Genomic DNA, 21,501 nt, shown 5'->3' with positions numbered 1-21,501 from the left:
AGTATCACAGAATGAGAATGTATTGTCTGCTGTCTCAGATAATAAATGCTGCTATCTACGCTACTGTTCCCGGTCATAATAGATGGCCCATATCTACACAGCTTCTGTTTATGAGATTATCACAGCCCTCTGCCGTCCCCCAAAGCCCCCCGACAGGAGAGATGGAGAAATTACTTTATCGCTAGGGGGCCCGAAAGTTATCATTTGTGAGGAATTTGTCGAGTGGGAGCTTTGTGAATTGGCAGTTACTGCCACTTCTACTGACTGCGGTGTCACACGCGCCGAGCATCTGAACACAGAAGCAGGAGAGGTTAAATTGTTCTGTGATTGCTCTTTTATGCTGCTTGAATCTGTGATGTGTTATTGAGAGAGAGGCCACCTGAAGGAGGGAGAAAAAGATTAGCATCACGCCGAACTCTCTCTCCCCCTCGTCCTCATGGTGCATCACCATTTATCATTTTTTATCTTGTTTTGATTTCTGTGAGCATGTACTTAGTTCATGCAAGTAATCACATCTCATACTGTGGGGTTTTATACGCTCACAAAGAGCCTACTGCTGAGCACAGTATTAAGATGTTCGGAGCTTGTTCCAGCCGGTGTACAGGCTTTTCTAGCCGCTCATTCAAATCAGCGCAGTTCATGTGATAAATAAGGTCTGGGCAGCGGAGAGAATCAGTCACAGTCACTGGTCACTGTTGGACAGGGTTGGCAGTCGTTAGAGGGGGTGTGTGTGTGTGTTCATGTGTGTGTGTGACATTTATTACTGCTGGTCACTGAGGGAGTCTGTTGACATTTGACCTCAGGCTTGACCACCCGACCTCGGCCTGACCTCTGTGTCTGGCTCAGACTGCAGAGCAGAGGGTCTTATTGGCTCAAGCTGCTGACTGATGGTTCTCCTCTCCTCTCTTGGCTAAAAGCCTTGACCTGTGCCTGTCCACAACAGGACCCAGCAGCCAGAGCCAACACAAGCAGCCCAACATACAGCATACAGCTCATTTGCTTGTTTCTATTTATGCCTATAGCGTTATAAAATTAAGTAATTTTGTTGGTAGTGTCCTACAGTGTTAGACAGTATAAATAAACAATACCATGACACAATAATAAATGTATTAGGGCTGCAACTGATAACTATTTTCATTTTTGTTTTGTCTACAAAATGTCGGAAAATAGTGAAAAACAGCCATTATCATTTCCATTATTCAATGGTGAGGTCGTCTAATGTCTTGTTTTGTCCAATAAACAGTCCAAAATCCAAAGAAATTCAGTTCACTATCATTTGTGACACAGAAAAGATTCGAATCCTCACATCTGAGAAGCTGCAAGCAGCAAATGTTTGGCATTTTTGCTTAACAAAATGAGTAAAACAATTATTCAATTATCAATACAATTGTAGATTAACTTTCTGTCAACTTACTAATTGATTAATCAACTAAATGTTGCAGCTCTAAAATATACTTGATTTAGTGGCACTGTAAAAAGCATGTTCTGAGTTGTGAGCAGGTGAACAGTGTTTTCAGCACTTAACGCAGTTGCAAAATTTAAGTGCAAGAATCATCTGTTTTTAGAGCAGAAGACAAAAAAATCATGCTGATTCACTGATATGAATAATAAACAAGAAGCAATGTTGAGTATTGTATTGGAAAACTGGAGTTTTTGGCTAAAAGCGCTGACCGATACTTCATACAGTCCTCTGACCAATGGCTCTAATTGGCCCAAGACCTGAACAAGGGCTTTAATTGGCTGTTGGCCTCATGCGTATGAGCAGAAGGGACAGTTGGCTCTAAGCCGTGCCGCCTGCTCTGCTGCACATGGCTAATATGAACTACTGCAGAGTTTTGCTTGAATTTCATCTTCACACAGAGCAAAAAGTCCAATTTTAAAAAAAGAATTTGCACATATTACTTCAGCAAACTTGGTGCAATACATATCTGATAACATGACTAATTTTACTCCAAAGCAAGAAGACAGCGGAGCCAAGACCTTTACTAATTATGTCATCATGGGAAAATGGCAACTGACTTTTGATTTTTGATGCCAATTATTGCCAAAAAGCTTAAAGTTTAACTCATAAAGGTCATCTGTGCTGCATCTGGCTTCCTGCCATGCGACTCTAAGAAGAAAGGGTTCTCATCTACAGTCGATAGCAGAGCCAGAGAGATGAAATTTAAAGGAAATAAAACTTTGAAAGTGTTATGTTTAATCTTTTAATCCCTATAAACATGATTTCATTTAATTGAGATGATTCATAGAATATAAACAAACAAAACTATTACTGAGACACTGTATTTTATAATATGTCCAACTAGAAATCTGCTGGATTTCTTAATGTCAAAAATGACATGAAGGCTGCTCTTACAGAGGTACTGTGAATTCAATATTTCATGCAATGCTTGACAGTGCAGGAATCACTGCTCCTCTCAGTAAAGTGAAAGTCTTTGTGGAAAGAAATATCCTCGTCTTAACTCAACAAGAGAGGCCTTGTGCTTGAGAAACGACTGCACGTACACAAGTGACAACATCAACTGACCTTGTACATGGATACATATAAAAATTCAGGAGGAGCAAATTTTTGTAGCAGCAGCGTATCGAGGTAAAGAAAAGCAAATTAGATGCATATACATCAAATCTACAAATTCTTTACAGTATTTCTATATAGGTGATATACAGTAAAAGAGTAGAGTCAAACAATATGTGATGTTACCACACACAGAGTGAGAAAATACAGTGAAATATTGTGATAGTTTTGACAATAATAGTTTTACAGAAGGGTACCCATTGAAACTGTCAAAGTAGGTAGACACACATTACAGAAAACTGCTGCATAAACATTGTCATGTGTATAGCAATTATAGGATGATTTGAATATCTGCATTACGAGCTGTCGCCCATATCACATTCTCCAGATGGAGACACCATATGTAGAAGGAATTATTTTTGGAGGAGAAGCTTATTCAGTAATTGTGATCTGTTGTCCAGTCAAAAGACTCAGTTTAGTGAAGTTAAGTTCCCCCATAAGATGCTTTGGATAAAATGCTCGTTTTCACTTGCACCCAATTTTCAGGCAAAACAAAGATAGTTTGCAGTGAAGAGATACTGTACTGTTTAGCTATTTGTTTACATTTGGTGGGTAGATATCAAACTTAAATGTGAAGGTCTCTCCATTTTTGCCTTTGAAGGAATCCTTTTCCTGCTTTTTACCCCCCCTTTTTTAAAGTTATCTTCACTTTTTTACAGCTCAAACAGTCCTGAAAGGTCAAAGTCTACAGTTATGAGGTTGAGTCAGGATTTCCAGAAGTTATTCAGCTCATGGTCTCAACAGGAGTCTGCTGATATGGCCCAAAAAATATAGTTCCCCATTTTCTCATCTCCTGCTCTCAGTAAAAAAAAAAAAAAAAGAAAAAGAAAAGCCTCATCCAGATCTTAATGATTTGCAGACCTTGAAGAATGTCAGCTCAGGTCAGGTCCAGAGCAGACAGTTCACCATGTACAGTACAGCAGAGGATTTGTACATGTTGTGACACACGGTCAGCTCTGTTCAGCCGTCGAATGTTTTGACTGCGTGTGTAGTAATCAGCTGCTGTTTGAGAGGAACATCCATCTAACTGTCACACTAGAGTCCATAGGGAGAGACAGGCTGGGACTACACACACACACACACACACACACACACACACACACACACACACACACATATCCACACACACCTTATCTTTGTCTGGCAGACCATTGGTTACTCATTAGATACAGAGGGTAAAGAGACACACTGGAGACAAAGAGCAGCTATGCTAATGCTCTTTGATTTTTGTCCTCCCTTTCCTCTCTCAGCATTTGTGAAATCTATTCTTCTCCTTTATCTGTATCACTTCCTAATTTTTACACTCTTTACATTTGATTTTATAGTATTGAAACTTAGTACAAAATGTATTTCATGTATCAGACTCATGTATTTCACTGTCTTTGTCTTAACAGAGAGAAAATCTGGTTCCACTTTATGTTAAGTTTATATTTTTACCCCCAAATAAGAACTTTACATGACACTTCTGCTGCCGAGTCATTCGATATGCCTTCAGCAAGTGTTGACATAATGCAAATATTGTGTGGATCATTGCATTGACACAGTTACCTGTTATTTAACAGAGAATGAAATAATAAATTACAGTTGCAGCTGACATTGTAGATGAGAAAATATGCTTTGGAGTCAAAACCTGTCACTTATATTGTTCTAAAGTATAATATTAGTAAGTATAGTAATAGGTGAATTAAGAAATATACGGAAATGTGTTGATCAGTCTGATCAGCCACCTGTAGCAGGCAACACGGTGCAAATTTGTTTCACTGATGTAAGACTTACTGTATAACACGCAGTAATTGGTTGACCTTTCTGGTGCACCTGCTTTTATTAAAGCACTAATTAAGAGTCCTATTAGCATATGGAAGCTTGCCTATTAATAAACCTGAAAAACAAAGAAATAATTCTATGTATCTGTATTATATTGAGACTGTGATAAAAGGTAAAGTAGTACTTCTTTGAAAAATCATAGGTTTATGGTGTAATTACTAAAAATGCGGAGACAACTTTGAGCCCTGGACACTAACACAGGTCAAGTCAACATTTATTTAAAATGCATTATTAAATGAGAGTCTCAACACTGAAAACAATGAAAAGAACAGCAGAACTCACAAACAATACGTTTGACAGATTATTAAGAAGCATAAATTGAAATAGATAGAAACAAAACATTGAGAACACCAACAGGCTGCCAAAAGGTTAAAAACAAACACAGGTGTTGAACAAACCAGATGTTACAGTAAGTTATAAACTGTAGGACAGAAAAAAACAGGTGAGTTTAAAGCCTGGTATATGTTGTCCTCCCCTCTTTGTCACTGCTCAAGGGGAAGACAAAGAGAAAAGGACGACACGTGATTTTTAACTAAAGATTTAATTAATAAAATATAAATTAACCAATGGCAATATAAAGTATGTCAGTAATCAGTAATATCAGTAGTTTGTTGAGTGTTCGAATGAGTGTACAGTGAAGTATAGTGAACAAAGAAAATAAACACAAGGAGCCTACACCAAACAACAAATCATACAGCCAGAGAGAGAGAGAGAGAGACTTCACTCCTAAAAGGGAAGGACAGCCCAAACAGGAAGTCAAGAGGGTTGTGAGAATGATAAAATCAAATCAGAGAACTTTATACATCAGGGTGAGGACTTTAAAATCAGCATTAGTGTGTATTGGCAGCCAGTGGAGGGAGATCACAATTGGACTGGTATGATCAAACACAAGGACTCCCATTATTATACATTTTATATCAATCAGTTAAACAGTTTTTTGTATGGAATAAAGCCTACATGATACATTAAACCTGGGAACTTTGGGATCACAGACAGTGTGATGTTAATTTTTGTGATCCAGTCAGTCATGATATGTGAATTCATACTCTGCTACACACAGACCTGTATTGAGTCAACTAGTCAAAAAAACAGGATCAAAAAGCATGGATCATTTTAATTTTATCTTTTCATATTGAGACTCACCTTCAGCCAAGAATACCAAAAAAAAAAGAGTCTTAAGTTCAACTAACAGTTCAACTAACCAGATATTTTTTCAGCAATTTTCCTTTTTTGAATGACAAAACAAAACATATATCTTACATGCTACATGCTAACAGTCATTAGATCAAATTTTTGACCAAAAGGCTGCTAAAATTGGATCAGCATAATCATGCATCTCCATCATCACGTCACCACATCTGATCTGAGTAAGACTTTGTTTTTCTTTGACCCTGATGTCTCCTCTTTTTTTCACTTGCTGCAGTGCACCCGTCTGCTTGCCTCATAAATCCTACAACATGTCACCACACTCTGTTTCCAGTTTATAATCTTAGCTAGCCTTGAGGCAGACAGGCTAAACTGACATAGTGGGCGTTGAGGCTGTCCTATTTAATGTTTCCTTTAGCGACAAGATTTCTAATCAAAATGATAAACAAAAAAAACACACATCTCGTGTTTGATGTAGCCGGTTTACTTCCTGTATCATTAAGCTGAACATATGCTACAGTTGTGTGTCTTCACCTCTGAATTCAGTGGTTGTTTTGCTGAGCTTTACTTGAGCTGGATTGGATAAGCACTGCCCACCTAGCATCCATGAGTGAGGGAGTTGAGGGCTTTCTGATACTGAAGCTCTTGTTGGCAGTCTGCAGCATTGTTGGAAAAAGATATAAAGGATGGAAGACATCTTTGTTGAAGCTTCATGGAGTGAGGATGAATTTTTATCCTGATTCTGTCAAACTCGGTTTGTTGAACAGACTGAATTTGCTAGTTACTGTTGTAAATCACCACCTTTATTTCCTGCTCAGTCTGGGGAATTTCTTGTGATAACTGGTGAGAAAGTCTAGACTGAACACATAACTGGCTGCAATGTTTTAAACTGCACAGTCACAAAATATAGTGTTAGCTCATATAATGCCATGACATAGCTATTTACACTGATTATCATTACATTTCCATCACTAGTCAGGTACCTCAGCACCATTATTTGTTTATCTATATTTAAGCTCTTGGAGCACTTTTTTTTAGTTTTTTCTTTGAAGCTTTTCTTAAGGCCAATATAAATCTTACTTGACTTTGTCACCAGATGCACTTGGTTGCCAGTAAGTATCTTTTGTACAACATGGCCTTTTTATTTTTATTTAACTTTGATCAGAAAGGTCATGAATTGAAATGCACCCAATACGTTCTCTTTTTCGATGCCTGCCTGTGAACCAGTACCAGTATGGCTGAATTTTTGTTTTCTGTCAACATGACAAAATGTTGTTAATGAACGTATCTGGCAAGTCACTAAAATGTTGACACTAAACATAAATTGAATGTTCAGTGACAACAGCATTATTAGATTATGTTTAGGTACTGGCAGCGCTTGGTTAAGATTATGGACAAATTAACACAGAAAAAAGTCTGCAGTGACTTGAATCCCCACGACTTCAGTGCGATACATAAATGTAGCGTGTCATTCATTCCTAAAAAGACATTGCCTAATCATGGGTTGCACCAGAATAGGGGTATGTTTTTTATCTTACACATGGCAGGAACACACTTTAAAATCGATTTTGGGATTTGAAGATTTTTGCTGAATCTACTCTCTTCTACTAATATTTCTGATAACTTCTATAAGGTGTGAAATTTCATGCCATTATAATCATCCATACTTGACTAAGTATTAAGTATTTAGATTAACCAAAGAGCCCATTTGCAAATGTTTAGAAAAGTCAAGCAATCCTTGTATTCATGCATATTCCTCAGCATTCATGCCAATATGAAAATGAAAACCAAACTACAGTATTTTGGCTAAAATATTCACATACTAAGCAGAAAATGCTGTAAGGCAGTGCTGACAGTGAAATTCTGTAAGGATCCACACTAAAGCTTCTCTTTACACCACTATAACTATTGTGAATGAAAAAATATAACTAGAGACTTTATAAAAGATAAAGATTTGTAATACATGTCACCTACATTGTCTGACTTTTTTTTCTGACTGAAAAAAGAAATGTCTATATATCTAAATTATTATTATTATTATTTCTTTCTGTCACTTTCATTGTATTTAAATGAATGGCTCGTCTTCAGCAGGGTCACTGATATAATTGACAAACTACAGGGGGTCAAACACAATGGTGAGACATACATAGACCGTCTGCTCTGAACTACACACACACAAACACACAATCACCCCATGTGGAGCTATAAGCAGGTTTGCTGAATGGAATTGGTGGGATTAACATGTAAACAATAGTGTGGAAAAGGACTCACACACACATGTAGTGACACATTCACACATGAGAGTATGTACACAAACACACAAAAACGCACTCACTGGCAGACACACTGAAACCAATCTGTGTGCTTGTGTCTGTTTTCTTTTTTTTCTTTTTTTCAGAGGGAACAATGTGGTGCCCCTCTCATTTTCATGTAGATGATGAAAGAAACCCCCCTCACACACACACACACACACACACACACACACACACACACACACACACACACACACACGTTTGCAGTCCATCAATGCACATCAAAGGTGGTGATTGTGGTGGTAATTAAGGTCAAGTTCAGCATGTTTAAGAACTGATTACTTATGTTTCTTATTCATCTACACCTGATAAAATGCTGTCAAGTCGTTAAATGTATGTGTGTTTATTTCATTATTCACTTAATTTCAACACAAATTTTGTGTTTCTTCTAAATCTGGACAGGCTTTTATCACAAGTCATGTCACCAGTCATCATCTTTACAACATGTACAGTGAGCACATGTCTGAATGACATCTATTTCCCAGTATGACACGACTCTGGTCTTGTGAGGTTACAGTAGTTCCTTTGCTGTATTGACTTGAAGCGAAAAACACTCCAGCTGTGGCTCTTTCTTTTAAAACTGCTCGTGAACAAGTCTCTGGATTATAGTAATAACATTACTGAGCGTGTTCTCAGAGAAAACTGTACACGGGAGCTCCTGCCTCTGGGCTGTGAGTGCTACATCCTCCTGTGTTTCTCTGTGCGTCCTGAACGATGTTCTTTCAAACATAAATCACACTTCCAAGCAGTGATGAATTCTGAAGGGTTCCCATGATCAAGGTTATTGTCCTCGAGTGTGCACGCTGCCTCAGACTGCATCCTTCTATAAGCTAAGCCCTCCTTTGCCTTGGGACTTCACTAAATTAAAGGCATGCTGGCATCTCTTTCAAGACCTCAGATCTCTGTGAGTACCGCTGAGCAAACTTTTAGTGTCTGCACAGCTCCTGTGAATGTTAATGTTTTTAGGCTCCTGCACACAAGGCCAGACAGCCACTAACTTTGCTCTGTGAAGATACTGTTGTCAGAGGGCTCTCAAGTGCCAGATGAATGGCACATATATGATTTGATTCACATAGGCTGATTGATTTATTTTACAGCTTTGCTACTTTTAAAAGTAGACCAGCCGTCATCAGCCTACACGACAACTCAACACAGAGTTAGGGAGGAAGGAGGAAGCAGGGGTAGATGGCTGGGTGTACAGAGTGTCTGACCTTTGGAGACACAGGAGGTCACAGTTTGAATCCTGTCGCCTGCCAATGGACATCATTGAGGGCGACATTTATGTAACATTAACCTCATAGTTTTAGTTGTCTAACCTTTATCAAACATTACGTGGTAGATCAGAAGTCAGGAAAAATGTGTTGTTTTGAAAGGCACTGACAAACTATGTTGTACTGTCAAACGTATCGTGGCCCAAAACAGACAAAGCACTAGGGATGGAAATTGATAATATTTTATTAATACCAATGCCGTTATCAATTTGGCTTATTGGTCCAATTCTTTATCGATTCCCTTATCGATTCCTGATCAGTACTCTATGTGGAAAAAAAGTAGGCCTACACAATTTTCAATGTTAAAGCAACTGTTTATTATCTCCACTGTTTATCAATGACCTTGCATGCAGATGAATATATGAAACATGACTAGTAGATAAGATAAATGGTCCACAGCCAAATGTTAACTGCATTAACTAATGAATTAATTAATTTGAAAGCATCTTACAGTGTCCTGCCTGTATGAGAATTACAAAATGAGGGGGAGGAGGATTGCTCCACTGTGTTTAATGTTAATGTTATATCTCCAGCAGTGGAGCAGCATCTCTGCTGTACCATTGCTGCACTGTTAGATCAGGGGAAAGCCATTGTTGTATAAAATGCTGAGCGGATGCAGGGCTTTTGAGGTGAAACAGACTGAGCACCAAGTTATTTTCTTCTTATTTTTTATTCTCTTCTCTTTTTCTCACCTCAGAGTTGGTTTAAGTTGTTTAATGCTGCAGTGTGTGTTGGTCAGCTGGTCTCATCTCATTTGTTACTGCTGGAGTTCACTGCTGCGCTCCGCGGTGACGGCGTAGAAAGTACACAATATATGTCACGTTCGTCTTGCAAAGGTTATTATTATACAGTCGTTAAATCAAAACATTGATGATGAAACACTGAAATATGATTTTCTAGATTCAAGGAACAATAATCACATTTTAGTAGGAGTTTAAAAATAAAGCCCCATATGTTTTGAGCCCAGCCCCTGTAGCAGAACGGAACTTTAGGTGAAGTTTCAGTTATTATTGGGGGGCGCAATAAAGCGCTGCACAAGCATGACACCTGTAGGATAAAGGTGCCAGGTTAGAAAGAGATTAGTTTTTTGCATGCAAGGCCTAGTCACTGGATGTAATGTGTGTGATTTATACTAACATCAGCTTAGTGGTGTATCTATAAAATAACCATATCATGAACAGGACATCACAACTATTGAACTCAAAGAATAACATTGGATCAAATCAGTACAAATACAGTACACTGACATAATTAAGCACTTCTGTGCTTAGTCGTGCCATACTATAATCTAGGCTATGCTAGGCCCAGTTGTTGCAGTCTTTGGAGGGAGAGAGATGCCTTGCTGTTTCTTTGTTGAGCTGGCGATGTGTCAGTGGTGGGTGAGCGTGGCTGGGAAGAGCTGTGGCTCTGAGGCTGAATGGTGTAGGTTTTGCTGGACAGTCGGTAATCCAGTCGTAGATCGGAGGGAAACTGGACGCTTCTGTGGTCTGTAGAGTTAGCAGCAAGCTTGGCGCTAACTCAGCTTTGTGGCTCCAGTTGCTTGTGGGGTCTGCTGGCAGACTTGTTTCGTAGTTACTGGCAATAAACTTAAATCAGGCAGGCTCTGTGTCACTGCCATTAAGAAGAGAGAGTTCTGTGTGTCGTCTGCCTTGAGCAGGCCACACTCAGAGCAGAGGGAGACTAACAGCTCTCAGCTGCACGACCCTGCAGTGAGGAGAGTGTGCATCTAAATCTACTTCTAATATTAAAAAAACTTTATGCAGGCTGTTGTATCAGCTCTAACTGAAGTATCATGAATAGAGAGATGATCATGCACTGGAATAAATTCACTTTCGTTAACTCTGTCTATTTTGACAAAACAAAATCAAACTTAGATGGTAAAGTTCAATCATTTAGAATAAAAACAACGAGGATCAATGATTGGTCATTCACAGCTCATTCACAACTCTGTCTGGCTGATGATTGGTCCACTGAACATGCTGCTGCTCTGTCCCACCCACTGAACAGTCAATCAAGAGAGCCACATTAGCGCTCAATCACTGAGAAATACTGACAACTCCCTTCAAGGAGAGGAGTTAAGGTCTGTCCCAAAAAGTCACTAGATATGTTGCTAACCGCTTTTTTGAAAAAAGTCACTAAAGGGGTCTGAAAAGTCGTTAAATCTAGCAACAATGTCACTAAGTTGGCAACACCAGCAGTGAGGAGAAAAAAAAGAGCAGAGGCAGAGCTCTGGTTTTATTGACCTGGAGACATCATGAGTCACTTTGGGGAGGGTACATAGGGTTGAGTTCAGGTCTAGGTGTGAAAACCTGAGTATTCTGGGAAATTTAGTTGATTTATGGGCAAAGTTCAGTTTAAATCACACAAATGAACAAATTCGTCTTTGGACTTCCAGTGGTACCTACACGACGTTGAGTTGTTTTCAGTGTTACACAATGTTACTCATACTTGTTAGTAATGGCGAGTCAAACACCTTGACTTGATTGCTAAACCTTACTGGCTTCGTCCTTGTTCTTGTCTTATTTCTTCTAGATTAGTATATACTGTATATATGTGTGTATATGCTTGATAATTAAACTGTTATGACATTGTTCTTTTTGGTGCCTCGCTTGCAAGGTGTTTAATCAATTACGTGCGGAACACTGAGCAGCAGAAATTAGTTCCACCTCTAGGACTTCTATATATTATAGATAGGAACCACGTAATAGTACAGTGCCAAACTATAAACTTAACTGACAATGTGAAGCAGTTACAATTATGATTATCCTTACTCATCCTCTTTCTGATGGACAGGCTGTTCACTATATCTTTCTCTCTATGCACATACCTCCCTGACATACTTGGAAGTTGAAACTATTAACATCATTTTCCCTCATAAAATGGCGTGGAGAGCATCATGATAGAAATTAGAAATTAAGATTATTGGCTTGAACCATGATAAAAACACGACTGTTGGACACAAATGTTTGAGTCTGTTGCAAACTGTAATGTTGTGGTGTTTCTGTCAGTTTTGGCTCTTGTTTGTCATATTCTCATTATGTGTGTTTGCCCTACAATCTGGCAAAAGGCTATAGCTCATTGGGCTATGCCCATGGTTGTCATTTTATGATAATCATCTGCTATTTGATTACAGTCACCAGGTGTTTGCCACAAAGATGTCTGTGATTGAATACTATTAGTTGCTTAGTAATTCAATTAGCCTTGAGATTAAAATGAGATTCTTGTTGACATTTGCAAAAACAATTAAATTATCACTATTGTTGATACCAAAACACTAACATCTGTTCATATCTGTACCATGGAAAGTAATTTTATATTTGCAATTAGGCAGGTCAACAGTATGTTGTACATAAACTACTCACTGGGTCAACCTACTCTAAAAACTTTTGAATTGTTATGTTAGAGATGGAAAAGTGGATCAATCCAAATTGTAAATCACTGTATTGTCAGGTTTATGTGCTTATTAGACACAAAATATCAGAATCATCTGGTGCTTGAGGAATAAGTTGTTAAAACATTGTATTGTCCTTTACCTTTATTTCTGTATTACAGGTCAGGGAGAGCAGAGGAGTTAAACAAGGAGGGCCATGAGGCAGATGACTTACAGTAGGGACTACAGAAACAGGACCAAAACAAATAAACTTCAACCAATATCCACTCACCAGCTTTGGACTACAAAGAAGGTCCTTTCAGCAGAACTGGTTTGAGTCTTTTGAATGGTTGGATCACTCTGTTTGCACAAATACCACATTTTGCTACGCTTGCAGGCTCTGTGGGAAGCATCCCTCGTGAATCAACAAAGATTCTCTGATTAATAAAGTAGGCTTTTCAAATTGGAATCAAGCTTTGGAAAGTTTCAGTGAGCATGAAACAAGTTCAGGACACAAGGCCTCAATGCTTGCTTTGAAGAATTACAGAGCCAGTTCAATACAAGGCAATGTTATTGAGCAAATGAATGTGGCACATGTTAGTGAAATAATTGAAAGACAAGAATATTTGCACCGTATTGTTGCTGGAAGGCAAGGCATTTCTTTCTGTGGTCATAGGGGTCATTAGGGGAACTTTTTAGAATTGATGAAGCTCCTGGAGCAATTCGACCCCTTCCTCCAAAACTACAAAGTTCCCCTCTAATACAACCTATCTGTCTCCTTCATCTCAAAATGAGATTATAGAGTGTTGCACAGATGAAGTGACCTCAAGTATAGTTGAAGAGCTGAAGTAATCAAAAATGTATGCAGTGCTGGCTGATCAGGTAAGGGATGGTCATGTCGAGCAGCTTGACGTTTATGTGCGTTATGTCACAACTAACAGCACAATCAAAGAGCGCTTCATTGAGCTGTCCAACCTCAACGGTTTTAAATCAGAGTCAATCACAGATGCTATCAAACACCAGAATCAAAGGGTTTCAATAATCTTCTGTGTGTGGCTCAAACTTTATGGTGCATCTGTGATGAGTGGTGGAGTTAGAGGAGTTCAAGCTCACTTCCGTGAGAAACACCCTGAAGCAGTTTATGTTCATTGCTATGCACATGAACTGAATTTGCTACTCTGCGACACTTGCAGGGCTGTGGCCAGAAGCCAATGGCTTTTTTGAAACTTCGGGTAATGTTTTTTCCTTTTCCATTGTTTCAGTTGTGAATCATCAAACATTCCTTGACACACACAAACACTTGGGCTTGGAGAAGAGTGAATTTGTCCAGCTATCTAACACTAGATGGGCATGCCAGCTGCATTCAGTGAAAGTTGCGCTTGAAAATCTCACTGCTCTCTCAAGGTGCCTAGAAAGAATTGCAACACCCACCAGAGTCGGACTTCTGTCAAAACTCTCCACATTTTTTACAATGTGTACGTGCTTGTGATGTTCAGGAGTATACTGTGCTGTCCACCACAGAGGGGCCCCATGAGTATCTTCAGAAGGAGTCTGCGGACTTGGCACAAGGGACACTCTACAAAGATGCAGTGCTTGAAACACTGACATCAATGCGGAGTGATGAAATGGCAGCAAAGTTCTACAAGGAGGCAAAAGGCATTTGTGAGTCCAACAATATCTCAGAGACCCTATCAGGTCACCGGCGCAAGCAGAGGCAGATGGATGACTAGACAAGGCCTCCTTGTGGTACTGAAGACCAGCTGAGACAGAAAATTTCTATCCATATCCTGATTGCATGATAAGTAAGCTGAACAACAGATTTTCTGGTTTGGGGGTAGAGCTAATAGAGGATTCAAGCTTGCAACCCAGCAGCGGATGGCTTCCTCACTGGAGATTCTCTAAGCCTTATTGCAACACATTACAACATCACACTTGATGAAGAGGAGATGTGTTGTAGAAAAAAACTTCTTGGCAAAGAAAAGGAAAGAGGGTGACATCTCTGACAAGTGCAGTGTGAACAAGCTCCTTGACCCTGACATGTTCCCCTCCCTGAGCTTAGTTTTTCAAGCAGCGCTAATAATACCCGTTAGCAGTTCCAGTTGTGAGTGCTTATTTAGTGCACTGCGTCGTCTCCACTCATGGCTAAGGCGAACAATGGGCCAGGACAGACTCAATCATTCAGCAGTTTTGTCAATAGAGGAAGAGATTCTCAGTGGCATAGATTCTAAAATGATCATTGATCGGTTCGCTAAAGTCAAGTCAAGGAGGTACTCCTTAATGATTCTCTCACCCTCTAAGAAGTAAAGCAATGGGACAGTAAATGAGCAGACAAAAAAAGACAAGAAAAGTATCAGAAACAGACACAAAAACAAGGAAGAAGAAACAATCAGAAACATTAATTGCAGACAGAAAGGAAGAGAGGCAGAAAAAAGATCAAAAGAAAAATCTGGACAAGACAAAATGGAACAGTAAAGGAGGATGGACTGATAGCAAGAAGAGAGAACATGAAAAAGATGAGACAACAAAGACAGACAGTAGTAGAGTAGAGGAGGAAAGACCAGAATGGAGACTGACAAGATACATTAGCACCAACTGTAGAAAATAGGGGTGTGACAATATATTGTAATATCGAAATATCTCAGTATGAAAATTTGACAAAATGTATTGTTGACACGAAAAAATGTGTTGTGACATCAGCTCATCTATTACTTCTTAATTTTACCTCTAATGATACCAGCAAAACTGCCTTGAGAATGTCACTCAGCAAAACTTTTTATTGTCATTTATGACAAGATTATAAGGCTATAACATGTTACCATAATACAACATTTTGTTCACAATTTCATAAGAAATGGAAATACAGTGAAAACGGCATTGTTATGCATCCTTTAAGCCTTTAAAATAATAGAAAATCTTTTTTCAATCATACATTTTCTTTATTCAAGTTTTGTTCCAGGTATAGTGAGAATATCGAATCTTATATCTTGTGTCTTGTATCTTGTATCGTATCAAATCGTGTATCAAGTATATCGTCACACCCCTAGCTAGTAGAGAAGGGAAGCCAAACAACCCCCAGCTGCCCACAGACACCCCTACAAGGTCTGAGGTAAGCCCCAGATGTATTGGGCCAAGCCCCAGATGTTTTCAAGTCCTAGAAATGTCCCTGGTCTGAGCCCATGTGGTTCTGATAAAAATCAAGAATCAAGAAAATAGGTAACATTTCTGCCAAAAAAAGCAGTGGACTAATGGTCACAGCATCCCTGGTTCGATTCTGGTTCAAGATCTTTGTTGCATGACATCCGCCTTGCTCTCTCTCCACATTTCCTATCAGTCTCTCAACAGTCAAATAAAGACCAAAACAAACATTTATCAGTTATCAGTAATTTATCACTTGTGTCTTACAAAAAAATACTAACATGAGAGTATTTGTGGGATTCCTTTCTCACTCCTCACAAACAAACACAGACTCCCACCTCCAAGCATATAACAGAGACAGGAACACAGGTGTGAGATGTAGGCAGTGATTATGGTTAATATTGAACACATATATTTGTGTGTGTGTGTGTGTGTGTGTGTGTGTGTGTGTGTGTGTGTGTGTGTAATATGCGTTGCAGCTTGCGGGGGATGTTAGAATGTGTGTGTGTGTGTGTGTTTTCGGAGGACCCCCTCTGTGTCACAACATGCTCTCACACACACTCCTATACTCCAGATGGTGTAGGTGACTCTCTCTCACACATACACACACATGTATACACACACGTTAAAACTGCTAGACAGACATATAGTAAACAGCGGAGATGTAAATGATTACAGATTGGTGACAGGATTTGATTAATTACTCTTGATGGAGGGTGAGTGATCCACATTATAGGCAAAGACACACACAGTTCTGCTGATATGAAAATATCAAGCACATGAACCTGTGTGCTTTGTGACACTGGCTCATTATGTCTCTAGAGCGATGACTGGAAAGAAAGAGAAAAACAGAAAAGATTAACTAAATGTAAAGACAAAGATACTGGGAGGAGATGAGCAAGAACCCTGAGGCAGAGAAAGTGAGGATGGGAGACAATTAAAAAGAATAAAGGGTTTCATTTAATAATTTCTGAGATACCTTGACATTTGACTCCTACTGTACTTCAATAAGGAGTGTATAACAATATTTGTTGAGGTTAGCAACAGAGAAAGAGTTATTATTACTTTTCCATCTCTAACATAACATTACAATTATTATATTATATTTTATTAAGCTTATAGGACCTTATGAAGTTAGGAGATATAAGAGGATCCTCTAGAGTCGAAACACTGGCGGTGGAGTAAAGCCAGCAGAAACTCTCAGTTGAATCTCCCTGGACATCCAAAAGGTCATGACGGTGATCCAGGGACTGACTGGCTCGAGGAACACGGGCAGGAAGCTCATTGGTCAGATAATGGTGACATCAAGTTTGTGAATGTTGGAACTTTGTGGGAAAACAGAAGTAACGGAGAAGATTAGAATGGGAAGAAATAGCAGAAATTCAGAGGAAATTTAGAGGAATAAAGGCAGAGCATGAGAGAAAAGATGAAATTACAGTTTATTACAACTCAGATTTTATTTCTGCAGCTTTGGCCATCGGCTCTATTGGTTTTAATAACTTGAAATGTGGCATCATCGCTACAAATAGGTCAGACGGGGTAAAAAACAATAAAGTTGTAAAAAAAACCTCAGGTTGGTCAAACATATTTGGGAGGGAAATTAAGGTGAATGATAAAATTATTACCAACACTGTCCATCACAGTTTACACACAGACTTCCTGGTTCAACTTTGACCTACCGTGCTTACCGTAGTTGTGCTCACTCTTGGTTTTCCTAATGAGGGATTAAAAGCAACATTTCGGGTGCAAGCGACAGTAAGTGGCTAAACTGTTGGTTGTACAATGGTAAACCTAAATGATCGCATAACAGCTAATGTTTGTCATCACTGAACTTATTTTTATCAATGAGGCTTTGTTCTAAGAGCAAATACTCCCTGTACAATGTTATATTACCAATGACTAGAGCTACAAAGATAAACACCCAAGTTATGAGAAATTTTTATTTTATCATTCACCAATCTCACTATGACTAAAGGTTTCTAAAAGTTTTAGGAAGGAAGGCAACTCGTTGAATTTTCATGATATTTTAGGCCCAAATTCATTGAAGGCTTTTTAGTCTTAACCCTCCACTTGACTGCCTGGAGTTGTATTTGTTTATGCCACACCCTACACATGGATGTAGGCATATTTTCCTCTTTAAAAGTAAAGAATATTAGCAATTGTTGATAATTGTTGCAAATTATTTTGGAGACGAATGAGCGACAAATGTAAAAACTTTTCCCTCAGTTTGCCCTGTGACTAAAAGTAACCAACTTTAACAAGGCAGAAGTGATGAAATCAAACACTTCCTGTTCAGCAGACCAGACATTTGGGGTTTCTGGGGATTATACGAAAGGTCTACTGTGCAAAGCGGGAACTCTAATCATGTCATTCCAAAAACTTCATGCCAGATACAATAGAACTATCCACAATGCATTTCAATGAAAATCCAACAAATGTGCACAAAGAAAGAATTTCTGTGCCCTCTATTTGTTGGAGTGAGTGAGTAAATGGGTCCCTTAAGGCCGAGCTATGTGACCATCGAGACAATGGGGTATTTTACAACTCCCTCCAGCCATTTAGACGGCTATTTCTAAAGCAGTGGCAGCCACTTTAGCCGGGGTCCCACGTGGTGCTGTGGGCAGATATAGATGGACAGGGCAATTACACTGGATTTTATACACACACACACACACACACACACACTTACATGCACTTCTAATCACACTGTGATTCCAAGCACCTTGGGAGGTGACCATGTGACATACACACTTACACAAACAACTGCCCTTTGTTTCATCTGTAAGCCTTCCCGTGTCATCTAACATGGTAATCTACGGCATCAATAACAGCAGTAATTAACATATGTCACACATGAACATCTGATACCAAAAATTAACCAGTCTGTCTCTGTCTTCTTGGCTCTGTTTTCTCTCCTTTAATCATTTAATATTATAAGACTTTAGCATCAACCCACCTTCTTAGCAGTTCAACACCTCCTCAGGAATATACAGTTTAATCAGCAACTTCATAAATCCTGATTCTACTTCCCTGGGTCATGGAAAGAAAATCTGAGATTGAGTGGTATGCCACTTAAAAATTGCTGCTAAAGATAGCACCGTTGCTGGCAGGACCTTTCTCGGTGTGTATCTGTGGGTGGTTTAGAAGCTCCCCTGAACCCCTGCTGTTATTCTGTAAAGAACCGAACAGCCTGCAGCCCGATAATGACTCTGTTCAATAGCTGCATGATTATACCTCTTTCTGTGGAATGTTTGTCTTTTTCCCCCCTTCTGCATTTTGTCTGCATCTCTCCTTTTTGTCTATCTCTTTCTTTCAGCTCCTATTCTAATTTTCCCTTTTTTCTCTTTTGTCGCTTGCTTCTTCCTCCTATTTGTCATTGTCTGTACTCCAATCCTTTCTCTCTCTTATTGATTGGACCAGAGTTCCTCACCCACAGACTTTACCAGCACTAACTAACTAACTAACTAACAAACTTACTCAGTCTGTCTCTATACAAAATCATGCTAAATACAGAGACTGTACTTACAATAAAAATAACAGCAAAATGCCTGATTTATTTATTTAACCCAAAGTAGTTTGTGTGTCTAAGTCTAACCAGATCTTAACCATAGCTTTATCAGATCACAAAAACGCCATATAAATAATTTTTGTATTTATCATATGTAATAGATTTGGAAGGCGCTGACTAATTATGTCATCCTGCCTTAGTTTGGAGGACTTGTTGTAAACGTACTCTGCTTCCTTTCTTCACTGTCTTCAAGTTTTTGGATTTTATTCTATTTTTTAAATTGACCTTCATGGCATATGAGTAAATGACATATCATCTGCGAGATGACCTTGTGTGTGTCTGTATGTGTACTATATGATCACTGCATCAGTGCCCGTCATAAGTAATGCATGCTGCAACACACACTGTTAAACCCCTCACCTGATACGGCCTCCATCTTTCCTCCTTCAGTGTCCTCAGTAACCTTCTATTGTCTCTGTGTACACCTTCTATCATCTGCTAAGGCATGATCCTACACACACATAGTCACAGACCTTGTGTGTATACTTCTTTGCACTCACACACACACACACACACACACACACACACACACACACACACAAACACATGCATCCAATCCTCTAACACTCACACATACACTCATAATGCATGCTATGGCATTATTATAACTTAATGCTAATCTTACAGCATCACATTATTAGCTTTTAATATATTCTGGGACACTATTAGCTGCTAACACTAATGCTGGGGCACTATTAATGCTTAATGCTAATGCAGTAACAGTGAGAGTCCTGAGCCAGCCCGCCCATCCAGGATTATGTGAAGCTTTATAATCCCTTGTTAGCTAGCAGCAGAGGCATACATCACACCTCCAAGCTAATCTGAGCACTGTGTGACAGCTACACCTCGACTTGTCCTCATCTACTCCTATAATCTACTCCTTCTGGGATAGTCGCTCTATCAGCTACTTTAGTGATGATATGTACACAGCAGGGCTGTTGTCAGGACAATCTTCCTTCAGTCTAAAGCAAGCTACAGTATAAAGTGTGAAATATATATACTGTATGTCAGCATTAGCCTTTTTTTTGCCAGAGGGGTACAGTCATTATGGGCCCAATATCCACTTGATGTTATGTTGTTGCATTTAGAGTTTGGTAGTGTTTACTGTAAATGCCTCTAAACAGTGTTACTATCAAGCAAATGTAGTCTCACTGGATGGCCGACGCTTGTATTTTGATTTCTTTTACTTTCAAATCTGTTCTCTGTTACTGTTGTCAAAGTCTCATCTTCTATGTGAAATAACTGCTTGAGTTACGCTACATGCTAATGATAACAAATGTCAGGATCATATTTTTTAAATTATATATTATATATATATATTATTTAGATATTTTTGAAGCAACATGCCTCCACCAGCACAGCCTGTTGCGTGTTTTTAAACACAGTGCTGTTTGGTTCATTATTATGTCTTTGCAGACATATTTTTGCACATTAGCCATGTGCTAACTCTATCATTTTACTCCAGACAATGAGTCTCATGCAAGAACCACTTCTGCAAACAGACAAGTGGTTTAAGAGAATTTGCGGTATTCATCAACATCAACTCATTCTCAGAATTTACTCTGAAGGACAAATAAAACTTATGATGGTCTTTCTGCAGGTCTTTGTCCAGTATCACCTTCTGTTGCACCTGACAGTGAAACATCACCTACTGTATTAAAATCTCAGTGACCGACTGATGAACAGATGGAATTCATCAGGCTGAAATGAGCGATTTACAACAAGTCCAAGAGACAAGAGTCTGACTTTGAGAGTTGAATCTGACTTTGAGAGTTTTAAGAGAACAATACAAAAATGTTCTTGCATGATGCCCATGATTTAGCAAGACCGCCAGCGAGCTTCACACACTTTAGAGTTTCACCTATTCTGATTTTTTGAATCTGAAATTCAACAACAAAGGTTTCTCTCCTCTTTGGAAAAACAATAGTGGGCTCTGTCACACATTTGTTCTGCGTTGGGGCAAATGCAGTCAGGAGATCCATCTATCCATCCATCCATTTTCTATACCCACTTTTCCTATTCAGGGTCATGAGGGTCTGCAACCTCTCCTTGCACTAGGAGGTAAACTCTGAACAAGTCCCATTCTATTATAGTCTACTGTATGAAATTCTTTTTAAAAATGTCTGGAAAAGGAAGTTAAGACAAACCAATGCCAAAATTAAGATAAATATTTCCTCTTTCCTGCCCTCTATTTCGTTAAACTGTTGTTTTTCATTTCTTCTAATCTTACTTGCTGTGCTGACCTTGCTGCATTGTGAGTGCTATAGGAGTTGCAGTCTAACTCAAAGACTGGCAGGTAA

The 21,501-nt window shown here is 39.0% G+C and overlaps 1 long non-coding RNA gene across 2 annotated transcripts in view; it reads left to right on the top strand.

The window, feature by feature from the left end:
* The window catches only part of LOC121905150, a 142,813-nt gene extending 126,726 nt beyond the window's left edge, over positions 1–16,087 (top strand). For both annotated transcript variants that reach the window (XR_006098363.1, XR_006098362.1), the window contains one exon: positions 12,681–16,087. This is a non-coding gene — a long non-coding RNA (uncharacterized LOC121905150). The remainder of the gene's footprint in view (positions 1–12,680) is intronic.
* The last annotated feature ends 5,414 nt before the right edge of the window (positions 16,088–21,501 follow it).

Source organism: Thunnus maccoyii, chromosome 10 (genome assembly GCF_910596095.1).
Source record: "Thunnus maccoyii chromosome 10, fThuMac1.1, whole genome shotgun sequence".
Taxonomy (NCBI): domain Eukaryota; kingdom Metazoa; phylum Chordata; class Actinopteri; order Scombriformes; family Scombridae; genus Thunnus; species Thunnus maccoyii.
Note: the sequence above shows the minus strand (reverse complement) of the source record. Positions and strands in the feature narration are given on the sequence as shown.